General features: G+C 57.0%; 1 long non-coding RNA gene across 1 annotated transcript; it reads left to right on the forward strand.

The window, feature by feature from the left end:
• The first annotated feature begins 2,323 nt into the window (after window positions 1-2,323).
• Window positions 2,324-16,958, forward strand: LOC142907305 (uncharacterized). The gene is made up of 3 exons (XR_012930927.1): window positions 2,324-2,459; window positions 4,940-7,884; window positions 16,844-16,958. It is a non-coding gene; the product is annotated as an uncharacterized LOC142907305 (long non-coding RNA).
• Window positions 16,959-18,359: the final 1,401 nt, after the last annotated feature.

The following is an 18,359-nucleotide window of genomic DNA, read 5'->3' on the forward strand; positions in this document are numbered from 1 at the left end:
CTGAGTGAGTGAGTGACTGAATGAGTGAGTGGCTGAGTGAGTGGCTGAGTGGCTGAGTGAGTGGCTGAATGAGTGAGTGGCTGAGTGAGTGAGTGGCTGAGTGAGTGACTGAGTGAATGGCTGAGTGGCTGAATGAGTGAGTGGCTGAGTGAGTGGCTGAGTGAGTGGCTGAGTGAGTGGCTGAGTGGCTGAGTGAGTGGCTGAGTGGGTGAGTGGCTGAGTGAGTGAGTGGCTGAGTGAGTGGCTGAGTGAGTGAGTGACTGAGTGAATGGCTGAGTGAGTGAGTGGCTGAGTGAGTGAGTGGCTGAGTGAGTGGCTGAGTGGCTGAGTGAGTGGCTGAGTGGGTGAGTGGCTGAGTGAGTGAGTGGCTGAGTGAGTGGCTGAGTGAGTGGCTGAGTGAGTGAGTGGCTGAGTGAGTGGCGGAGTGAGTGGCTGAGTGAGTGGCTGAGTGAGTGAGTGGCTGAGTGAGTGGCTGAGTGAGTGAGTGGCTGAGTGAGTGAGTGTCTCAGTCAGTGGCTAAGTGAGTGGCTGAGTGGGTGAGTGTCTGAGTGAGTGGCTGAGTGAGTGGCTGAGTGAGTGAGTGGCTGAGTGGCTGAGTGAGTGAGTGGCTGGGTGAGTGGCTGAATGAGTGAGTGGCTGAGTGAGTGGCTGAGTGAGTAGCTGAGTGAGTGGCTGAGTGAGTGAGTGGCTGAGTGGGTGGGTGTGTGGCTGAGTGAGTGGCTGAGTGGCTGAGTGAGTGGCTGATGGGTGAGTGTCTGAGTGGCTGAGTGGGTGAGCGGCTGAGTAAGTGGCTGAGTAAGTGGCTGAGTGAGTGAGTGACTGAATGAATGAGTGACTGAGTGGCTGAGTGAGTGGCTGAATGAGTGAGTGGCTGAGTGAGTGAGTGGCTGAGTGAGTGGCTGAGTGAGTGGCTGAGTGAGTGAGTGGCTAAGTGAGTGGCTGAGTGGGTGAGTGTCTGAGTGAGTGGCTGAGTGAGTGGCTGAGTGAGTGAATGGCTGAGTGGCTGAGTGAGTGGCTGAATGAGTGAGTGGCTGAGTGGGTGAGTGTCTGAGTGAGTGGCTGAGTGAGTGAGTGGCTGAGTGGGTGAGTGAGTCGCTGAGTGAGTGGCTGAGTGAGTGGCTGATGGGTGAGTGTCTGAGTGGCTGAGTGAGTGGCTGAGTGAGTGAGTGACTGAATGAGTGAGTGGCTGAGTGAGTGGCTGAATGAGTGAGTGGCTGAGTGAGTGAGTGGCTGAGTGAGTGACTGAGTGAGTGGCTGAGTGGCTGAATGAGTGAGTGGCTGAGTGAGTGGCTGAGTGAGTGGCTGAGTGAGTGGCTGAGTGGCTGAGTGAGTGGCTGAGTGGGTGAGTGGCTGAGTGAGTGAGTGGCTGAGTGAGTGGCTGAGTGAGTGAGTGAGTGACTGAGTGAATGGCTGAGTGAGTGAGTGGCTGAGTGAGTGAGTGGCTGAGTGGCTGAATGAGTGAGTGGCTGAGTGAGTGGCTGAGTGGCTGAGTGAGTGGCTGAGTGGGTGAGTGTCTGAGTGAGTGGCTGAGTGAGTGAGTGGCTGAGTGAGTGGCTGAGTGGCTGAATGAGTGAGTGGCTGAGTGAGTGGCTGAGTGAGTGGCTGAGTGGCTGAGTGAGTGGCTGAGTGGGTGAGTGGCTGAGTGAGTGAGTGTCTCAGTCAGTGGCTAAGTGAGTGGCTGAGTGGGTGAGTGTCTGAGTGAGTGGCTGAGTGAGTGGCTGAGTGAGTGAGTGGCTGAGTGGCTGAGTGAGTGAGTGGCTGGGTGAGTGGCTGAATGAGTGAGTGGCTGAGTGAGTGAGTGGCTGAGTGAGTAGCTGAGTGAGTGGCTGAGTGAGTGAGTGGCTGAGTGGGTGGGTGTGTGGCTGAGTGAGTGGCTGAGTGAGTGGCTGAGTGAGTGGCTGATGGGTGAGTGTCTGAGTGGCTGAGTGGGTGGCTGAGTGGCTGAATGAGTGAGTGGCTGAGTGAGTGGCTGAGTGAGTGGCTGAGTGGCTGAGTGAGTGGCTGAGTGGGTGAGTGGCTGAGTGAGTGAGTGTCTCAGTCAGTGGCTGAGTGACTGAGACAACCAAAACGTCAAATCGGCTCCTTAGCACGTGACTTACTCCAACTCGACAACGCCGGACATCAAGGACGTCACTGCCGCCACTGCGCGGACGTCACATCCGTTACAATGCCGTCATCGCCGCCCTTCGCTCGGAGGAGAGAGACGGTTAGAGGTTGAGGCCGCTTTGACGTCACGAAAATGGTGACGTCACCGTCGAGCGTTGAATCACTGACGTCATCTAGCGGAGAATTACTTTTTTCCGTCACCGCCCCCCGGATATGTCATCGCTTTTGATGACAGATCTCTTGACGTCACGCCGCTGGGTTACATGACGTCAGTATTTTGTTTCTTCCATGGGTCCCATGACGTCTCGGTTGCTGTGGTGACGTAGATTTGGCCCAGGCGCAGGAAAAGCCTCGTGAGTGTCTCTCTGTGTGTCTCTGTCTCTGTGTGTCTCTGTCTCTGTGTGAGTGTCTCTGTGTGTGTGTCTCTGTGTGTGTGTCTCTGTGTGTGTCTGTGTGTGTCTGTGTGTGTCTCTGTCTCTGTGTGTCTCTGTCTCTGTGTGTCTCTGTCTCTGTGAGTGTCTCTGTCTCTGGGTGACTCTGTGAGTGTATCTGTGTGTGTGTCTGTGTCTCTGTGTGTCTCTGTCTCTTTGTGTCTCTGTGGCTGTCTCTGTGAGTGTCTCTGTGTATGTGTCTCTGTGTGTGTCTGTGTGTGTCTCTGTGTGTCTCTGTGTCTCTGTGTGTCTCTGTGTGTCTCTGTCTCTGTGAGTGTCTCTGTCTCTGGGTGACTCTGTGAGTGTCTCTGTGTGTGTGTCTGTGTCTGTGTGTCTCTGTCTCTTTGTGTGTCTGTGGCTGTCTCTGTGAGTGTCTCTGTGTATGTGTCTCTGTGTGTGTCTGTGTGTGTCTCTGTGTGCCTCTGTGTGTCTCTGTGTCTCTGTGTGTCTCTGTGTCTCTCTGTCTCTGTGTGTGTCTCTGTGTATCTCTGTCTCTGTGTGTCTCTGTGTATCTCTGTGTGTCTCTGTGTCTCTGTGTGTGTCTCTGTGTGTCTCTGTGAGTTTCTCTGTGTGTCTCTCTGTCTGTGTGTGTCTCTGTCTCTGTGTGTCTCTGTGTATCTCAGTGTGTCTCTGTGTATCTCTGTCTCTGTGTGTGTCTCTGTGTGTCTCTGTGTGTGTCTCTGTGTGTCTCTGTCTCTGTGTGTGCCTCTGTCTCTGTGCGTCTCTGGGTGTGTCTCTGTGTCTGTGTGTGTCTCTGTGTGTGTCTCTGTGTCTGTGTCTCAGTGTGTGTCTCTCTCTCTGTGTCTCTCTGTCTCTGTGTGTGTCTCTGTGTGTCTCTGTCTCTTTGTGTCTCTCTGTCTATGTCTCTCTCTCTCCCCGTGTCTCTCTCTCCGTGCCTCTCTCCCCGTGTCTCTCTCTCCGTGTCTCTCTCCCCGTGTGTCTCTCCCCGTGTCTCCCCGTGGCTCTCTCCCCGTGTCTCTCTCCCAGTGTCTCTCTTCCCGTGTCTCTCTCACCCCGTGTTTCCTTGTCTCCACAGGGACCCACAGACTCACACAGGCACCTACAGACTCACACAGAGACCCACAGACTCACACAGAGACCCACAGACTCACACAGAGACCCACAGACTCACACAGAGACCCACAGACTCACAGAGACCCACAGACTCACACAGAGACCCACAGACTCACACAGAGACCCACAGACTCACACAGAGACACACAGACTCACACAGAGACCCACAGACTCACACAGAGACCCACAGACTCACACAGAGACCCACAGACTCACACAGAGACCCACAGACTCACACAGAGACCCACAGACTCAAACAGAGACCCACAGACTCACACAGAGACCCATAGACTCACACAGAGACCCACAGACTCACACAGAGACCCACAGACTCAAACAGAGACCTACAGACTCACACAGAGACCCACAGACTCACACAGAGACCCACAGACTCACACAGAGACCCACAGACTCACACAGAGACCCACAGACTCACACAGAGACCCACAGACTCACACAGAGACCCACAGACTCACACAGAGACCCACAGACTCACACAGAGACTCACAGACTCACTCAGAGACCCACAGACTCACACAGAGACCCACAGACTCACACAGAGACCCACAGACTCACACAGAGACCCACAGACTCACACAGAGACCCACAAACTCACACAGAGCCCCACAGACTCACACAGGGACCTACAGACTCACACAGAGACCCACAGACTCACACAGAGACCCACAGACTCACACATAGCCCCACAGACTCACACAGAGACCCACAGACTCACACAGAGACCCACAGACTCACACAGAGACCCACAGACTCACACAGAGACTCACAGACTCACGCAGAGACCCACAGACTAACTCAGAGACCCATAGACTCACAGAGATCCACAGACTCACACAGAAACCCACAGACTCACACAGAGACCCACAGACTCACAGAGATCCACAGACTCACACAGAGACCCACAGACTCACAGAGATCCACAGACTCACACAGAAACCCACAGACTCACACAGAGACCCATAGACTCACAGAGATCCACAGACTCACACAGAGATCCACAGTCTTGCACAGAGACCCACAGACTCACACAGAAACCCACAGACTCACACAGAGACCCACAGACTCACATAGAAACCCACAGACTCACACAGAGACCCACAGACTCACAGAAACCCACAGACTCACACAGAGATTCACAGACTCACACAGAGACTCACAGACTCATACAGAGACCCAAACAGAGACCCACAGACTCACACAGAAACCCACAGACTCACACAGAAACCCACAGACTCACACAGAGACCCACAGATGACTCAACAGCAACAACTTACACCCCTAACATTCTCCAATCTCTGCCTCTACAGGAACCGGATTGGACCGCCCGAGGAGATAGAGAGACAGACAGCCATACGGAGAGAGACACACGGGGAGAGAGAGACACACGGGGAGAGAGAGACACACACACGGAGAGAGAGACACAGCGAGAGCGAGAGACAGACAGACATACAGAGAGAGACACACGGGGGGAGAGAGACACGGTGAGAGAGACACACGGGGGGAGAGAGACACAGGGAGAGAGAGACACAGAGAGAGAGAGAGAGACAGACATACAGAGAGAGACACACGGCGAGAGAGAAACACACGGGGGGAGAGACACACGGGGAGAGAGACACACGGGGAGAGAGGCACACGTTGAGAGAGAGAGACACTGGGAGAGAGAGACACACACAGACAGACATACGGAGAGAGAGAGAGACACTGGGAGAGAGAGACACTGGGAGAGAGATACTCACGGGGAGAAAGATAGACACACACAGACAGACATACGGAGAGAGAGAGAGACACTGAGAGAGAGAGACACACAGACAGACATACGGAGAGAGAGAGACACTGAGAGAGAGACACTGGGAGAGAGATACTCACGGGGAGAAAGATAGACACACACAGACAGACATACGGAGAGAGAGAGAGAGACACTGAGAGAGAGATACACACAGACAGACATACGGAGAGAGAGACACGAAGAGAGAGAGAGACACACACTGGAAGAGAGAGAGAGAGAGACACGGGGAGAGAGAGAGACACGGGGAGAGAGACAGACGCAGACATACGGAGAGCTAGAGATACGCACTGGGAGAGAGAGAGAGATATATACCCGTAGACTTAGACTTTCATCGAGAGACATTTATGGGGACAACGAGAGACACAGGGGGACAGAGAGTCACAGACACAGTCTTAGATAGAGACCCACAGGCAGAGAGAGACGCATGGAGAGAGAGACGCATAGACTTACACAGAGACACACAGAGAGAGACCCATAGACTTACACAGAGACACACAGAGAGGGAGATGCATGGGGAGAGAGACCCGTAGACTGAGAGAGAGAGACCCATAGAGACACACAGAGAGAGACCCATAGACTTACACAGAGACACACAGAGAGAGAGAGACGCATGGGGAGAGAGACCCATAGACTGAGAGAGAGAGACCCATAGAGACACACAGAGAGAGACCCATAGACTTACACAGAGACACACAGAGAGAGACCCATAGACTTACACAGAGACACACAGAGAGAGACCCATAGACTTACACAGAGACACACAGAGAGAGAGACGCATGGGGAGAGAGACCCATAGACTTACACAGAGACACACAGAGAGAGGGAGACGCATGGGGAGAGAGACTCGTAGACTGAGAGAGAGAGAGACCCATAGAGACACAGAGAGAGAGAGACCCATAGACTTACACAGAGACACACAGAGAGAGACCCATAGACTTACACAGAGACACACAGAGAGAGACCCATAGACTTACACAGAGACACACAGAGAGAGACCCATAGACTTACACAGAGACACAGACAGAGAGACGCATAGACTTACACAGAGACACACAGAGAGAGAGAGACCCATAGAGACACACAGAGAGAGACCCATAGACTTACATAGAGACACACAGAGAGAGGGAGACGCATGGGGAGAGAGACTCGTAGACTGAGAGAGAGAGAGAGACCCATAGAGACACACAGAGAGAGACCCATAGAGACACACAGAGAGAGACCCATAGAGACACACAGAGAGAGACCCATAGAGACACACAGAGAGAGAGACCCATAGACTTACACAGAGACACACAGAGAGAGACCCATAGACTTACACAGAGACACACAGAGAGAGACCCATAGAGACACACAGAGAGAGACCCATAGAGACACACAGAGAGAGACCCATAGACTTACACAGAGACACACAGAGAGAGACCCATAGACTTACATGGAGACACACAGAGAGAGACCCATAGACTTACACGGAGACACACAGAGAGAGACCCATAGACTTACACGGAGACACACAGAGAGAGACCCATAGACTTACACGGAGACACACAGAGAGAGACCCATAGACTTACACGGAGACACACAGAGAGAGACCCATAGACTTACACGGAGACACACAGAGAGAGACCCATAGACTTACACAGAGACACACACAGAGAGGGAGACGCATGGGGAGAGAGACCCTTAGACTGAGAGAGAGAGAGACCCATAGAGACACACAGAGAGAGACCCATAGACTTACACGGAGACACCCAGAGAGAGAGAGACGCATGGGGAGAGAGACTCGTAGACTGAGAGAGAGACCCATAGAGACACAGAGAGAGAGACCCATAGACTTACACGGAGACACACACAGAGAGAGACCCATAGACTTACACAGAGACACACAGAGAGAGAGACCCATAGACTTACACAGAGACACACAGAGAGAGAGACCCATAGACTTACACAGAGACACACAGAGAGAGACCCATCGACTTACACAGAGACACACAGAGAGAGACCCATAGAGACACACAGAGAGAGACCCATAGACTTACACAGAGACACACAGAGAGAGACCCATAGACTTACACGTAGACACACAGAGAGAGACCCATAGACTTACACAGAGACACAGAGAGAGACCCATAGACTTACACAGAGACACAGAGAGAGAGACCCATAGACTTACACAGAGACACAGAGAGAGAGACCCATAGACTTACACAGAGACACACACAGAGAGAGACCCATAGACTTACACAGAGACACACAGAGAGAGAGAGACCCATAGAGACACACACAGAGAGAGAGAGAGACTCACGGACCCACCCACCCACCCACCGACCGAGAGAGAGAGATGGAGGCTAGCCACACCACGGAGTCTCCACCCCACCTTCACTTTCCCGTGGTGCACGCGGGGCCCAAAACCCATCCGTGCGGACTGCTCTGCCCAGACGAGCTCCTGAGACGCCTCACCTTCAGCAGGTGCGTTGCCGCTTACACCTCCCGGAGGCTGCGTGTACCGCGCTTTCCCTCCGCCGCTTGGCTAGGGCGGGCTTCCCCGCGATTCAAAACAGAAAAAGGCGTGCTTCCATCTTCTTTGGTTCTTTCGGTAAAGTCACGTAGAATTTATTATTAATAAAATAATAAATTGACGAAACACACAGCTTAAAGGTCGCGGTCTGAGCGTGGCTTTGTTCGCTCCAGCGCTGTCCTCCAGACAGTCAGGTCCCTTTCACCTGATTGAAGGCCGCTCGTGTTGTGGCCCCGAAAACGCCGTGAGGATTTTATCGCGTTGTTTTATTCGATCAATTTATTGTTTTGTTCTCATTCTACGTGGTGGTGACTTTACCGAAAGGACCGAAGAAGATGAATCCTCGCAGTCGCCAAAGCCTTAAATCGAAATGCGTGCTTCCAGTTGACGCGGCTGCCGCGATGATGTTCCCGCGGGGCGATGGGCCCACTTCGTTGGGGTATCGTTTGGGCACGGCCGACGTCGCTTCTTGCAAAGAGAGCCTCAACCCGGTACAAGTACATGAATAAATAAAAACCAGTGGTTTAGTCTGCATCAGAAACGAACTGACGTTTGGAGAAACCGCTGCGCTTGGCCCGGGGTGCAATCGGGAATGCTTGAAAGTCCGCCGAAGAGGAGGAGAGGAGGCTGCCGTTCCTCCGTCGGGAGCTGGACCGGTAGCGCCTGGATCTCTGTGTGGAATACGGGCAGTCTGGTGGACTGGTTACGGTGTGTGGATGTGTGTGGGTGAGAGGCTGCCGTTCCTCTGTCGGGAGCTGGACCGGTACCACTTGGATCTCTGTGTGGAATTCAGGAGGTCCGGTGGACTGGTTACGGTCTGTGTTTGTGTTTGAAGGAGAGGCTGCCATTCCTCTGTCGGGAGCTGGACCGGTACCGCCTGGATCTCTGTGTGGAATTCGGGCAGTCTGGTGGACTGGTTCATGTCTGTTTGTGTGTGTTTGTTTGAAGGAGAGGCTGCCGTTCCTCCGTCGGGAGCTGGACCGGTACCGTCTTGGATCTCTGTGTGGAATTCGGGCAGTCTGGTGGACTGGTTCATGTCTGTGTGTGTGTGTTTGTTTGAAGGAGAGGCTGCCGTTCCTCCGTCGGGAGCTGGACCGGTACCGTCTGGATCTCTGTGTGGAATTCGGGCAGTCTGGTGGACTGGTTCATGTCTGTGTGTGTGTGTTTGTTTGGATGAGAGGCTGCCGTTCCTCCGTCGGGAGCTGGACCGGTACCGCCTGGATCTCTGTGTGGAATACGGGCAGTATGGTGGACTGGTTCATGTCTGTGTGTGTGTGTTTGTTTGAAGGAGAGGCTGCCGTTCCTCCGTCGGGAGCTGGACCGGTAGCGCCTGGATCTCTGTGTGGAATTCGGGAGGTCCCGTGGACTGGTTACGGTGTGTGGATGTGTGTGGGTGAGAGGCTGCCATTCCTCCATCGGGAGCTGGACCGGTACCGCCTGGATCTCTGTGTGGAATACAGGATGTCTTGTGGACTGGTTCATGTCTGTGTGTGTGTTTGTTTGAAGGAGAGGCTGCCGTTCCTCCGTCGGGAGCTGGATGGGTACCGCCTGGATCTCTGTGTGGAATACGGGCAGTCTGGTGGACTGGTTCATGTCTGTGTGTGTGTGTTTGTTTGAAGGAGAGGTTGCCGTTCCTCCGTCGGGAGCTGGACCGGTAGCGCCTGGATCTCTGTGTGGAATTCAGGAGATCCCGTGGACTGGTTACGGTGTGTGGATGTGTGTGGGTGAGAGGCTGCCGTTCCTGCGTCGGGAGCTGGACCGGTACCGCCTGGATCTCTGTGTGGAATACAGGATGTCTTGTGGACTGGTTCATGTCTGTGTGTGTGTGTTTGTTTGAAGGAGAGGCTGCCGTTCCTCCGTCGGGAGCTGGACCGGTACCGTCTGGATCTCTGTGTGGAATTCGGGCAGTCTGGTGGACTGGTTCATGTCTGTGTGTGTGTGTTTGTTTGAAGGAGAGGCTGCCGTTCCTCCGTCGGGAGCTGGACCGGTACCGCCTGGATCTCTGTGTGGAATACGGGCAGTCTGGTGGACTGGTTCATGTCTGTGTGTGTGTGTTTGTTTGGATGAGAGGCTGCCGTTCCTCCGTCGGGAGCCGGACCGGTACCGCCTGGATCTCTGTCGAATTCGGGAGGTCCCGTGGACTGGTTCATGTCTGTGTGTGTGTGTTTGTTTGAAGGAGAGGCTGCCGTTCCTCCGTCGGGAGCTGGACCGGTACCGTCTGGATCTCTGTGTGGAATACGGGCAGTCTGGTGGACTGGTTCATGTCTGTGTGTGTGTGTTTGTTTGAAGGAGAGGCTGCCGTTCCTCCGTCGGGAGCTGGACCGGTACCGTCTGGATCTCTGTGTGGAATACGGGCAGTCTGGTGGACTGGTGCATGTCTGTGTGTGTGTGTTTGTTTGGATGAGAGGCTGCCGTTCCTCCGTCGGGAGCCGGACCGGTAGCGCCTGGATCTCTGTGTGGAATACGGGCAGTCTGGTGGACTGGTTCATGTCTGTGTGTGTGTGTTTGTTTGAAGGAGAGGCTGCCGTTCCTCCGTCGGGAGCTGGACCGGTAGCGCCTGGATCTCTGTGTGGAATTCGGGAGGTCCCGTGGACTGGTTACGGTGTGTGGATGTGTGTGGGTGAGAGGCTGCCATTCCTCCATCGGGAGCTGAACCGGTACCGCCTGGATCTCTGTGTGGAATACAGGATGTCTTGTGGACTGGTTCATGTCTGTGTGTGTGTTTGTTTGAAGGAGAGGCTGCCGTTCCTCCGTCGGGAGCTGGATGGGTACCGCCTGGATCTCTGTGTGGAATACGGGCAGTCTGGTGGACTGGTTCATGTCTGTGTGTGTGTGTTTGTTTGAAGGAGAGGTTGCCGTTCCTCCGTCGGGAGCTGGACCGGTAGCGCCTGGATCTCTGTGTGGAATTCAGGAGGTCCCGTGGACTGGTTACGGTGTGTGGATGTGTGTGGGTGAGAGGCTGCCGTTCCTCCGTCGGGAGCTGGACCGGTACCGCCTGGATCTCTGTGTGGAATACAGGATGTCTTGTGGACTGGTTCATGTCTGTGTGTGTGTGTTTGTTTGAAGGAGAGGCTGCCGTTCCTCCGTCGGGAGCTGGACCGTTACCGTCTGGATCTCTGTGTGGAATTCGGGCAGTCTGGTGGACGGGTTCATGTCTGTGTGTGTGTGTTTGTTTGAAGGAGAGGCTGCCGTTCCTCCGTCGGGAGCTGGACCGGTACCGCCTGGATCTCTGTGTGGAATACGGGCAGTCTGGTGGACTGGTTCATGTCTGTGTGTGTGTGTTTGTTTGGATGAGAGGCTGCCGTTCCTCCGTCGGGAGCCGGACCGGTACCGCCTGGATCTCTGTCGAATTCGGGAGGTCCCGTGGACTGGTTCATGTCTGTGTGTGTGTGTTTGTTTGGATGAGAGGCTGCCGTTCCTCCGTCGGGAGCCGGACCGGTACCGCCTGGATCTCTGTCGAATTCGGGAGGTCCCGTGGACTGGTTCATGTCTGTGTGTGTGTGTTTGTTTGAAGGAGAGGCTGCCGTTCCTCCGTCGGGAGCTGGACCGGTACCGCCTGGATCTCTGTGTGGAATTCGGGCAGTCTGGTGGACTGGTTCATGTCTGTTTGTGTGTGTTTGTTTGAAGGAGAGGCTGCCGTTCCTCCGTCGGGAGCTGGACCGGTACCGTCTTGGATCTCTGTGTGGAATTCGGGCAGTCTGGTGGACTGGTTCATGTCTGTGTGTGTGTGTTTGTTTGAAGGAGAGGCTGCCGTTCCTCCGTCGGGAGCTGGACCGGTACCGTCTGGATCTCTGTGTGGAATTCGGGCAGTCTGGTGGACTGGTTCATGTCTGTGTGTGTGTGTTTGTTTGGATGAGAGGCTGCCGTTCCTCCGTCGGGAGCTGGACCGGTACCGCCTGGATCTCTGTGTGGAATACGGGCAGTCTGGTGGACTGGTTCATGTCTGTGTGTGTGTGTTTGTTTGAAGGAGAGGCTGCCGTTCCTCCGTCGGGAGCTGGACCGGTAGCGCCTGGATCTCTGTGTGGAATTCGGGAGGTCCCGTGGACTGGTTACGGTGTGTGGATGTGTGTGGGTGAGAGGCTGCCATTCCTCCATCGGGAGCTGGACCGGTACCGCCTGGATCTCTGTGTGGAATACAGGATGTCTTGTGGACTGGTTCATGTCTGTGTGTGTGTTTGTTTGAAGGAGAGGCTGCCGTTCCTCCGTCGGGAGCTGGATGGGTACCGCCTGGATCTCTGTGTGGAATACGGGCAGTCTGGTGGACTGGTTCATGTCTGTGTGTGTGTGTTTGTTTGAAGGAGAGGTTGCCGTTCCTCCGTCGGGAGCTGGACCGGTAGCGCCTGGATCTCTGTGTGGAATTCAGGAGGTCCCGTGGACTGGTTACGGTGTGTGGATGTGTGTGGGTGAGAGGCTGCCGTTCCTCCGTCGGGAGCTGGACCGGTACCGCCTGGATCTCTGTGTGGAATACAGGATGTCTTGTGGACTGGTTCATGTCTGTGTGTGTGTGTTTGTTTGAAGGAGAGGCTGCCGTTCCTCCGTCGGGAGCTGGACCGGTACCGTCTGGATCTCTGTGTGGAATTCGGGCAGTCTGGTGGACTGGTTCATGTCTGTGTGTGTGTGTTTGTTTGAAGGAGAGGCTGCCGTTCCTCCGTCGGGAGCTGGACCGGTACCACCTGGATCTCTGTGTGGAATACGGGCAGTCTGGTGGACTGGTTCATGTCTGTGTGTGTGTGTTTGTTTGGATGAGAGGCTGCCGTTCCTCCGTCGGGAGCCGGACCGGTACCGCCTGGATCTCTGTCGAATTCGGGAGGTCCCGTGGACTGGTTCATGTCTGTGTGTGTGTGTTTGTTTGGATGAGAGGCTGCCGTTCCTCCGTCGGGAGCCGGACCGGTACCGCCTGGATCTCTGTCGAATTCGGGAGGTCCCGTGGACTGGTTCATGTCTGTGTGTGTGTGTTTGTTTGAAGGAGAGGCTGCCGTTCCTCCGTCGGGAGCTGGACCGGTACCGTCTGGATCTCTGTGTGGAATACGGGCAGTCTGGTGGACTGGTTCATGTCTGTGTGTGTGTGTTTGTTTGAAGGAGAGGCTGCCGTTCCTCCGTCGGGAGCTGGACCGGTACCGTCTGGATCTCTGTGTGGAATACGGGCAGTCTGGTGGACTGGTGCATGTCTGTGTGTGTGTGTTTGTTTGGATGAGAGGCTGCCGTTCCTCCGTCGGGAGCCGGACCGGTAGCGCCTGGATCTCTGTGTGGAATACGGGCAGTCTGGTGGACTGGTTCATGTCTGTGTGTGTGTGTTTGTTTGAAGGAGAGGCTGCCGTTCCTCCGTCGGGAGCTGGACCGGTAGCGCCTGGATCTCTGTGTGGAATTCGGGAGGTCCCGTGGACTGGTTACGGTGTGTGGATGTGTGTGGGTTAGAGGCTGCCATTCCTCCATCGGGAGCTGAACCGGTACCGCCTGGATCTCTGTGTGGAATACAGGATGTCTTGTGGACTGGTTCATGTCTGTGTGTGTGTTTGTTTGAAGGAGAGGCTGCCGTTCCTCCGTCGGGAGCTGGATGGGTACCACCTGGATCTCTGTGTGGAATACGGGCAGTCTGGTGGACTGGTTCATGTCTGTGTGTGTGTGTTTGTTTGAAGGAGAGGTTGCCGTTCCTCCGTCGGGAGCTGGACCGGTAGCGCCTGGATCTCTGTGTGGAATTCAGGAGGTCCCGTGGACTGGTTACGGTGTGTGGATGTGTGTGGGTGAGAGGCTGCCGTTCCTCCGTCGGGAGCTGGACCGGTACCGCCTGGATCTCTGTGTGGAATACAGGATGTCTTGTGGACTGGTTCATGTCTGTGTGTGTGTGTTTGTTTGAAGGAGAGGCTGCCGTTCCTCCGTCGGGAGCTGGACCGGTACCGTCTGGATCTCTGTGTGGAATTCGGGCAGTCTGGTGGACTGGTTCATGTCTGTGTGTGTGTGTTTGTTTGAAGGAGAGGCTGCCGTTCCTCCGTCGGGAGCTGGACCGGTACCGCCTGGATCTCTGTGTGGAATACGGGCAGTCTGGTGGACTGGTTCATGTCTGTGTGTGTGTGTGTTTGTTTGGATGAGAGGCTGCCGTTCCTCCGTCGGGAGCCGGACCGGTACCGCCTGGATCTCTGTCGAATTCGGGAGGTCCCGTGGACTGGTTCATGTCTGTGTGTGTGTGTTTGTTTGGATGAGAGGCTGCCGTTCCTCCGTCGGGAGCCAGACCGGTACCGCCTGGATCTCTGTCGAATTCGGGAGGTCCCGTGGACTGGTTCATGTCTGTGTGTGTGTGTTTGTTTGAAGGAGAGGCTGCCGTTCCTCCGTCGGGAGCTGGACCGGTACCGTCTGGATCTCTGTGTGGAATACGGGCAGTCTGGTGGACTGGTTCATGTCTGTGTGTGTGTGTTTGTTTGAAGGAGAGGCTGCCGTTCCTCCGTCGGGAGCTGGACCGGTACCGTCTGGATCTCTGTGTGGAATACGGGCAGTCTGGTGGACTGGTTCATGTCTGTGTGTGTGTGTTTGTTTGAAGGAGAGGCTGCCGTTCCTCCGTCGGGAGCTGGACCGGTACCGTCTGGATCTCTGTGTGGAATACGGGCAGTCTGGTGGACTGGTTCATGTCTGTGTGTGTGTGTTTGTTTGGATGAGAGGCTGCCGTTCCTCCGTCGGGAGCCGGACCGGTACCGCCTGGATCTCTGTCGAATTCGGGAGGTCCCGTGGACTGGTTCATCTCTGTGTGTGTGTGTTTGTTTGGATGAGAGGCTGCCGTTCCTCCGTCGGGAGCCGGACCGGTACCGCCTGGATCTCTGTCGAATTCGGGAGGTCCCGTGGACTGGTTCATGTCTGTGTGTGTGTGTTTGTTTGAAGGAGAGGCTGCCGTTCCTCCGTCGGGAGCTGGACCGGTACCGTCTGGATCTCTGTGTGGAATACGGGCAGTCTGGTGGACTGGTTCATGTCTGTGTGTGTGTGTTTGTTTGAAGGAGAGGCTGCCGTTCCTCCGTCGGGAGCTGGACCGGTACCGTCTGGATCTCTGTGTGGAATACGGGCAGTCTGGTGGACTGGTTCATGTCTGTGTGTGTGTGTTTGTTTGGATGAGAGGCTGCCGTTCCTCCGTCGGGAGCCGGACCGGTAGCGCCTGGATCTCTGTGTGGAATACGGGCAGTCTGGTGGACTGGTTCATGTCTGTGTGTGTGTGTTTGTTTGAAGGAGAGGCTGCCGTTCCTCCGTCGGGAGCTGGACCGGTAGCGCCTGGATCTCTGTGTGGAATTCGGGAGGTCCCGTGGACTGGTTACGGTGTGTGGATGTGTGTGGGTGAGAGGCTGCCATTCCTCCATCGGGAGCTGGACCGGTACCGCCTGGATCTCTGTGTGGAATACAGGATGTCTTGTGGACTGGTTCATGTCTGTGTGTGTGTTTGTTTGAAGGAGAGGCTGCCGTTCCTCCGTCGGGAGCTGGATGGGTACCGCCTGAATCTCTGTGTGGAATACGGGCAGTCTGGTGGACTGGTTCATGTCTGTGTGTGTGTGTTTGTTTGAAGGAGAGGTTGCCGTTCCTCCGTCGGGAGCTGGACCGGTAGCGCCTGGATCTCTGTGTGGAATTCAGGAGGTCCCGTGGACTGGTTACGGTGTGTGGATGTGTGTGGGTGAGAGGCTGCCGTTCCTCCGTCGGGAGCTGGACCGGTACCGCCTGGATCTCTGTGTGGAATACAGGATGTCTTGTGGACTGGTTCATGTCTGTGTGTGTGTGTTTGTTTGAAGGAGAGGCTGCCGTTCCTCCGTCGGGAGCTGGACCGGTACCGTCTGGATCTCTGTGTGGAATTCGGGCAGTCTGGTGGACTGGTTCATGTCTGTGTGTGTGTGTTTGTTTGAAGGAGAGGCTGCCGTTCCTCCGTCGGGAGCTGGACCGGTACCGCCTGGATCTCTGTGTGGAATACGGGCAGTCTGGTGGACTGGTTCATGTCTGTGTGTGTGTGTTTGTTTGGATGAGAGGCTGCCGTTCCTCCGTCGGGAGCCGGACCGGTACCGCCTGGATCTCTGTCGAATTCGGGAGGTCCCGTGGACTGGTTCATGTCTGTGTGTGTGTGTTTGTTTGAAGGAGAGGCTGCCGTTCCTCCGTCGGGAGCCGGACCGGTAGCGCCTGGATCTCTGTGTGGAATTCGGGAGGTCCCGTGGACAGGTTCTGTTCTGTGTGTGTGTTTGTTTGAAGGAGAGGCTGCCGTTCCTCCGTCGGGAGCTGGACCGGTACCGTCTGGATCTCTGTGTGGAATTCGGGCAGTCTTGTGGACTGGTTCATGTCTGTGTGTGTGTGTTTGTTTGGATGAGAGGCTGCCGTTCCTCTTTGTCGGGAGCTGGACCGGTACCGCCTCACCTCTGTGTGGAATACAGGAGGTCCCGTGGACTGGTTTATGGTGTGTGGATGTGTGTTTGGATGAGAGGCTGCCATTCCTCCGTTGGGAGCTGGACCGGTACCGCCTGGATCTCTGTGTGGAATTCGGGAGGTCTGGTGGACTGGTTCATGTCTGTGTGTGTGTGTGTTTGTTTGGATGAGAGGCTGCCGTTCCTCCGTCAGGAGCCGGACCGGTACCGCCTGCACCTCTGTCGAATTTGGGAGGTCCCGTGGACTGGTTGTGCTGTGCCGTGCCGTGCCCACTGTGCCGTGCCCACCGTGCCGTGCCCACCGTGCTGTGCCCACTGTGCCGTGCCGTGCCCACTGTTCCGTGCCCACTGTGCCGTGCCCACTGTGCCGTGCCCACTGTGCCCACCGTGCCGTGCCCACTGTGCCGTGCCCACTGTGCCGTGCCCACTGTGCCGTGCCCACTGTGCCGTGCCCACTGTGCCGTGCCCACTGTGCCGTGCCCACTGTGCCGTGCCCACTGTGCCCACTGTTCGTGCCTCGCCCCCTGCCCGCCAGTTCCGTCGGAGAGGACCCGGAGGCGGCCGACGCCGTCACCGCCCGGCTCCACCGCCTCAGCCTGGGGGCCGAGGCGCCGGAGGGCCCCCCCCGGCCGGAGGCCCCCCCGGCGGGGGGGGGCCCGCGGCGGGCGGCCTCCGGGGGCCCGGGGGGCCGGCGCCGGGGGGTCGGCGGCACCGGCGCGGGGAGGGGGGGGCCGGCTGAAGGGGGTCGCCCGGCCGGCGGCGGCGGCCGGGTTGAGGGGGGCCCGGGCGGGGGCCGGGTTGAGGGGGGCCTGGACGGGGGGCGGGTTGAGGGGGGCCTGGACGGGGGCCGGGTTGAGGGGGGCCTGGACGGGGGCCGGCTGCCAGCAGCTCCTCCTGCTGCAGCAGATTCAGCAGCAGCAGCAGGGGGGGGAGAGGTGAGGGGGGGGGGTGGGGTGGGGGGTGGGGGGTGGGGGGTGGGGGAGGGGTGAGGAGGGGGGAGGAGGGGGGTGAGGGGAGGGGGGGAGGGGATGGGAGGGGGATGGGTGGTGAGGAGGGGGGTGAGGAGGGGTGATGGGGTGGGGGGAGTGGAGGGGAGGGGGGGGTGAGGAGGGGGGTGAGGGGGGGGGGTGAGGAGGGGGGGTGAGGAGGGGGGGTGAGGAGGGGGGGGTGAGGAGGGGGGGTGGGGAGGGGTGGGGGGGTGATGAGGGGGGTGAGGAGGGGGGGTGAGGAGGGGGGGTGATGGGGGGATGTGATGGGGGGTGAGGGGGGGGGGGTGAGGGGGGGGGTGAGGGGGGGGGTGAGGGGGGGGTGAGGGGGGGGGGTGAGGGGGGGGGGTGAGGGGGGGGGGTGAGGGGGGGGGGTGAGGGGGGGGTGAGGGGGGGGGGGGTGAGGGGGGGGGGGGGGGTGAGGGGGGGGGGGGGTGAGGGGGGGGGGGGTGAGGGGGGGGGGGTGAGGGGGGGGGGTGATTTGTAGACCGTGGCTCCCCCCTCACCTGCCCCCCCTCCCCCCCTCCCCCCCCTCCCCCCCTCCCCCCTCCCCCCCAGGCTGTGTGTAGACGGTGGTGAGGGTGTGGGGGGAGGGGCTGGGGGGGCTATGGGCCCCCCCAGCCCCCCACCACTGACCCTGTCGCCACTGCTGGCGAGTGGCGTCCAAGCCTCACTGGGGGACGCCCTGCACAGACGCATCCTGCTCACACTGTGAGTCACTCAAACACTGTGAGTCACCCTGTGAGTCACTCACACACTGTGAGTCACTCACAGTGTGTGAGTGACTCACAGTGTTTGAGTGACTCACACACTGTGAGTCACTCAAACACTGTGAGTCACCCTGTGAGTCACTCACACACTGTGAGTCACTCACACACTCACCCTGTGAGTCACCCAAACACTGCTCACACTGTGAGTCACTCACACTGTGAGTCACCCTGTGAGTCACTCACACTGTGAGTCACTCACACACTCATACTCACCATCCTGCTCACACTGTGAGTCACTCACCATCCTGCTCACACTGTGAGTCACTCACCATCCTGCTCACACTGTGAGTCACTC

Source organism: Petromyzon marinus, chromosome 77 (genome assembly GCF_048934315.1).
Source record: "Petromyzon marinus isolate PM22_M1 ecotype Great Lakes invasive population chromosome 77, UKy_Petmar_22M1.pri1.0, whole genome shotgun sequence".
Lineage (NCBI taxonomy): Eukaryota > Metazoa > Chordata > Hyperoartia > Petromyzontiformes > Petromyzontidae > Petromyzon > Petromyzon marinus.